Consider the following 7,033-nt stretch of genomic DNA (forward strand, 5'->3'; position numbering starts at 1 on the left):
CTCCTGAAAAGCCACATATCAAACAGACTTTAACACAGGATGTGTTGTCAACTGCAGTTTCTAGTCATAAAGGCCTTCGTTTTGGAGGCTGTATCTTTTGGCTCTAAGTGAGGTGTGCTGTGCTGACTTCAGCTTTATTAACTAATTGTGGTGACCCTGAGCTAGCCAAAATGCAACACCCTCTTTCCCCTCCACCCTCTCGACAAGTGCAGTCCCCCACTCCCTCCCTCAAGCCTCTGTTTGGACCAGAGCTCAGCTGATCTGCCAGTGTACAAACTCTGGGTCCAACATCTGTCTTATTTCTGTTGTGGAAACAGTTTGGCACTTGGTTTGCATTGGACAGGGTTCAGTTTTCAGATTTTATACCCAAACCAAAAAAAGAAACTGTTTTTTCGGGATTCACGAGCCATCACTGATGGGTTTCATGGAGGCACAAACAGCTGTTTTGTGTTGCCCTCCATTTGCTCTGAGCTTTATTAATCAGCTCTTGGTGATTTATGATACTGAAACAGTCTTGCATTGGACTGAACGGGGAGGGATTACATATAGGCTGCAGGCTCAACTCAGGAGGGTGTTTGCCTTTGCACTGAGTGGGATTACAGTTTTTCTCGATTGCTAAGACACATTTCTCGAAAGCTTCTCTCATTTTCTCTAAACTGTGAACACAAACTCCAATTTTCAAGCTACATTCACAAAACCTCAGACTCTTCTTGCAAAACCAAACTTTCACCTCAAAACAGTTCAATCTGTGCCCAAAACTGAACTTTGTTGTCAAATCGTGCCCCGAGTGAATCAAAATTAAAAACACTACTGAGCAGTCACTAAACACTACATAGAAAAATAGAAAACACAACGCTCAGCACATGAAGCTGTAGAAATAAATGTTTATCGTCCACTGTAGCTAAATGCATGTTGCAAAACAAAAAACCTGTGCATTTACACTGTAGCACTTCTCTCCTTCCCTTTTTTTCACCAGCCTCCTTCCCTCTCCACATCCATTTCATCCCCTTTTCCTTCTTATTTTTTCTTCCCAGTTCATCCCTCCCTCCCTCATCCTTTCTTTCTTCACCCTGTCGTCTCTCATCTTCTCCTCTTGCAAAACAAAATACCTGTGTATTTAGCACTTGTACATAGTACAAAAAAAAGAAGTACAAAAACCAGAAATCTTGTGCATTTACACGTAGCACTTGTACAGTACAAAAACAAACATAATCTTGGGCATTTAGCACTTGTATGCAGTAAGCCTACGTAAAAAAAAAAGTACAAAAATATAGAAATGAGAAGTGCATAACTCAGCCACAGCATCATTTCTCTGTACTGGATCAGGCCACAGGACTTCATCCTGAACTGGCTTAGGCTATGTGTGCCCTCACATCATTGGACACAAGTGTTATCTATTTTGAGTTGTTGTGTTCAACCGGTGAAACTTGTGCTTTACTTGTGTTTGACTTTTGCCACCTGTGCTCAGCATTATGCAACACAGGTGCATCACAATGAAAATGTGTTGGTAAGATGTGTCTAAACAGGTGAAAGGTGCTGATGGTTTTGTCAAAAGAGTGACTGATTCAATCAGTGGGTTCAGGCAACTGAGAATTTGGTTCAGACAACAGGGTTTAGTGTTTTAGCAATTGAGAAAAACTGTAATGTTCAACAGGCTGTTGTTTGGTCAGAGGGAAGATTGCTTTTCAAATGTGGCAGCGCCCCACCTCCACTTCATATCACCACCACATCCCTCTCTGCCCACCTCTCTGTGACTGGTGTTTGCAACATTCATGAGGTTGAGTGGGAGGGCCAGGTGATAAAACCAATGTTTTTCTACTCTTGGTTTATTCCCTCTAATGTGACTGTGCGTATAATCCTTTTAGTAGTGAGGAAAAATAAATAAATGTGACCGTAGCGGATGACCCGACTGTTTTGAGGAGAAGGAGACCTTTTCATGATTTGGCCGCGAATGTCACCACCAATGTTGACATGGATTTATTTGGAGACACAGGTTTTTCTTTTAGACCTGGACCTCAGCCTGGACTCCCAAATTAAGTGAATAGCAGCTTGGCTCTGGTTGACCCTGACCAGCATTAGACCTGTCCCCTCTGACTCTGGTTAAATAGCCTCTTTGTAACTCTGCACCCATAAAAAAGCAGAATATATCAGACTAATAGCAGTGATGGACAATTGCCTTCTCTGAGGTGAGGCAGCTGCCTTTGACTTCAAATGCAAGCCGAAAGTGCAAAGCATGGGCAAGTTGCTTATGTGTGCAGTCACAACAAACAGTGTAATTAGCAGGTCAGTAAGAGTACTGATGAATGATGATCAGACTGACAATATTTGACAGTGTGCACGTATATCATCATTACCTAAGCCAAACAACAGCAGTCCATCTATAAGTGAGTTGTACTTCTCCTAATTGTATACGATTGGACTGTGCAGCCAGGGGATTTGTTTTGAGTTAGCCTCAACCTGAAACATATGGAGGACTATAATTTCTTGGCAGGCTAATGTGGCAAGTGCCTGACCTCTTCCTGTGCTTCTTTTGTTCTGTGAGGGGCTGGAAGGTATCAGGGGATTGCTTATCACTCTGACACAGGATGCCAGCAGGGGTTCATGGTGCAAGAGGGGAAGTGACAGTGTGGCACTTGCTTGTTTTCATGAGGAATGAGGCGATATTGTGACACACGGCTGTGCACCTCAACCAAAACAGGAACCGCGATGACGTCCCCAAAGATTGTCAAATGCAATAGGTATTTTTTTTCTGAATATTTGTGAAACACAGTTGTGCTGAGTGTAGCTCTTTTTAAGGTTGTTCGCCGCTCATTGTTTTTATCCTCACCTCGGTTACAACATTCATTGTATAACTGCACGAGACAAGTGCACGAAACATCTCAGCAGCAGGAATGGGGCAGACACACAGTCATGTACTGGGTTTGGGTGTATGTGCCTGACGAGGGGATGTGGTTCTCAGGTCAGGCACAGACAAGGGGGTTATAATCTCATTCTGTCACAGGTGCATTTCCCTCGAGTATCTGTGGTTTTACTCACACGATCCACACAGCTGTGTGTGTTTGTACTCTGTGCGCAACAAAGAGGCGACAGCTGCCGGAGTTTCAGTAAGAGAACTGAGTATAGTGACCAAAGTGATTTCTAGAGTTTGTGGGAAGATGCATGACTGACTTCTGCACAGAGGTGTTGCTATTAACTGACGCATGGCCTTGACTTTCTGCAAGGTGGTTCTTTCTTATCTTTTATTTACAAAGCACTTAATAACTTTTTTCATACGTCACTTACCGTACTATAACTGTTTTTAACCTATCCCTCCCACCTACACACATAAACACATGCACTAGAGGTAAGTATAAATATAAAACTGCAGAGAGGAAACAAAGGGAAATATCAGATTAAGTAAGTACCTAACAAAACTTGATTAAATGTCCTTAGTTACTTTCCACCAGTGGTCCATCCAGATGACTTCATAATTTCAGTAAATAGTATTACTCAGTCAATTCAACCCAAACCAGCATTAATGAGAGGAAGGATCATCAACATGCAACACTGTAACTTTGCAGAGGACATCACATTCTAGTTTAAAAGTCAAATACATAAATGTCAAACTAGTAAAAAGCTGTCCAAGAACAAGAGGAACACATCATGTAGAAAAAAAAAGTCAAAAGTCCAGCAGCTCATAAATCATAGCTGAACATGTTTGTCTTGTGACTGTTCTCCACAGAAAGAAGAACAGAGGTTAAAGCTGGTCAAACGTCTCCGCCCCCGTGACCTCTTGACCCCTGATCCTTGGGTCCCTTCAGTCCTCAGACCCTGGGGGTCAGGGGTTTGACCTCACTCACTTTAGCTCAGCGGGCTAATGGCCTGCCACTGTCACTGGCTGCCACAGTCTGACAGCTCTATGAGGCCTCATCACAATGGGCAAACTTGAGAGGCGGGGCAAAGAGCAGGCAAAGGGGCTTCGTCTGTGCACTTCAGATCTCTATATGCATTTGTGTGACACAACACTGATTTCTGTTATGCTAAACACACATGAACACAGAAGCCATAGTTTGAGGCATGAACACAGAGGGTTTGTGTGTTTATCACCAGTGAAAGCATGTGGAAGCATGTAACCCACAGAATATTAAAACAAGGGCGACTCTGGTGGTTATACGAATGGCAGTGCAGAGGGAGAATTGTGTGTGTCTGTGGTAAGAGGTCCTATGATGTTGAACAATGGTTCCTCTTCATCTGATCATGTGGTGTGTGTGTGTGTGTGTGTGTGTGTGTGTGTGTGTGTGTGTGTGTGTGTGTGTGTGTGTGTGTGTGTGTGTGTGTGTGTGTGTGTGTGTGTTTGTGTGCACGTGTGATTTTGTGTGCAACTGTGTATGTGTCGCTTGCGGTGCAGCTTGGTCACATGAAAATAGTGCTAATGAGGGACTACTGTTCACAGCTGGCACCAGTGGTCAGACCTCTGCTACGCACACACACACACATACACACACAACCAGAGATTTGAAAGTTAGCCAGGAAAGAACGACAGTGGCTTAGATTTTCACCAGGTTTCATACGTAAGGTAGGTTACTACATCCTGTCATCATGACTGTTGTCAGTTGAGAGCTTCAGCACACAGACACAGATGAAGTGTAGCCTACAGGTATTGGACACTAATGTTGATTTAGATCTTGCAGGCAGCAATGATGGCAGTGCTCTGTACATTTTTGGCCCAGACTGAAATACATCAACTACTGTGACATGAGTTGTCATGAAATTTGTAACAATATTCATGGTGCCCAGCGGATGAATCCTTAGCGACCCTTTAGCTTAACCTCGAGTGTCACAATAAATGATTCCCTCATTTTTCGGAAATGGCAACCAGCGGATAGGTTTTTATAAAACATCATCTTCTGGTCACAGTTTGATAGGACAATACTTTTATTCATGACTAAATACACACAAACACTGCGATATGTGCTTGTAGCAAATGTTAGTGCCAGCCAAACTAAGACAGGCCTTGTGACAGACAAACCTAGCAGCCTGCTAGTGACAACAATTTATTTTTCAGGACCATACCTAAGCCAAAAGATGCTTATAATTCTACCATGTGACCAGACACATGAGTCTACATGAAGGCTAATAATGTTGCTCTACGCAATAGTTTGCTAACATGCTAGTCTAAAACAACACTACAGGACGGTAATAGGGAGAGCCTGTGTATGTGAGTGTCTTGACCTTTCTCTGGCTTTCTTTATTGCATAAACAATATCACACTTAATGACAAACATTAAAAAGAAATGTTTTCTCTCAAAAGTTGCTCACATAAATATGAGAGAAATGTGTGGTTGTTTAGCTACAAATTATTACAAAATGTTCACCAGCTAAAGTTACTACTTTTGTCTGTTTGCCATGTGGAGCTGAGCAGCTTATTTCATGTTCTGTTCACTTCAGTTTTAAGGAGAGTGAACCAAGTTGCAGCTAAATGATGAGCTGCCCAGACCAGTGAAATAATATTATTATAAACTATACTGTAAATGAGAACTCTAAATTGTTCCCTTTGTTTTAGTGCAAAGAAGTATATGTATAAGATATTTAAATTTAATGAACTATCCTTTTACAAAACATATGAGCAAGATGAAATTACTTGGGAAAAATAAGTGCAACTTCAACAATATCATGCCTCTTCTATGTTATTTTTACACTACACACACCCAGATTTTACCCTCTGACGGGCCAGTTTTGGCCAGTGGGCCATACGTTTGACACCCCTGGTTTAGAGGATGCACAGACTTAAGTGACAAATAATTTTCTGTGATGACTGTAGTCACACAGTTAATGACCCTTTTCACATTATTACATAGTTTCCACATTTGATACAATGTTAATCTGAGAATATTGCTCACAGCTGATCTACATTATTAGTCAGAGGACAAAACAAGATTGAATAATGTCAGTCACAAAAGTATTCAGTTTAATGCATCAATGTGGATATATTTATTATTTACGTGACATTTATGTTGTAATATGGTGACTTTCCATTGTTAATACATCCATCATTTTGTTTTGTCTGCTTTTGATTGCAGGCTACAGTACATGGATCAGTATAGGAGCAGCCACAAGGGGTTTTAGTTATGGGTTAGTTCACACTGAGAGTATACACTTAAATGTTCTCACAAGAACACGCATTCACACAAGTATTCATATTCACATGTGCACACCAGCACATACTGAGATACAGGCAGCTGAGGGCCCATTGTAACCGTTAGTAATCACTGTCCCATTAGAGGGCTTTTGGCCATAGGGGGTTGTTTTAAAAACCCTAATCCCTTGTCCCAGCAGGAGCTTTTGCTGGCCATTGCCCAGCATCCAGGTGATACATAATAGGAGGGCAGTGGATGCCATTTTCTGTGTGTGTGTATGTGTATAAGTCTGGCTCACAGAGTTTTCTCATTGGAAACTAGCCAGCTGACAGCATTTGGCAGTGCCTGTTGAGTCTTTGTGTGAAAACTTTTCTCAGCCGGAGAACCAAACACACTGCGTAATTGTTGTTCGTGTCATACACAATCTACTACAATGTGCAGTTATTGCAGCCAGATGAAGATGGATCTCCCATGTTTGAGTCATTTCAGAAAACAAAGCATTTCAGGGCTTCTTTTGTGTTCGTTTGCTCTTCTGATGCCTAATTAGAGAGTTAGATTAAAGCAGCCAGCATGACTCAAGAGCAGCCGTCTCATCCCGGCTCCTTTTGATGGAGGGGATCCGCTACTTTAATTACCGGTCTTCATTCACTTATGTTTCACTCAAATTGCTCTGTGGTCACATGATGGGGATTAGCAAGTACTCGTGGTCATGGTTGGTTGTCAGAAGATCACATGGCTTCTGAAGCTCTGATCGCACAGATACACTAACTAACACAACACTTTCCCTCCTCAGCTTCAGCTCATTAACATATTATTCTGCCTGATGCAACACAAAATGCTCAAGAACTCAAGGCTATCAAAGATCTGACTTTTCTGTCTTCATGTCATTTATCAAAGTGCATATGTAAGAATCCCAT

This window comes from Trachurus japonicus, chromosome 22 (genome assembly GCF_045865225.1).
Source record: "Trachurus japonicus isolate A0001 chromosome 22, Traja_1.0".
NCBI lineage: Eukaryota > Metazoa > Chordata > Actinopteri > Carangiformes > Carangidae > Trachurus > Trachurus japonicus.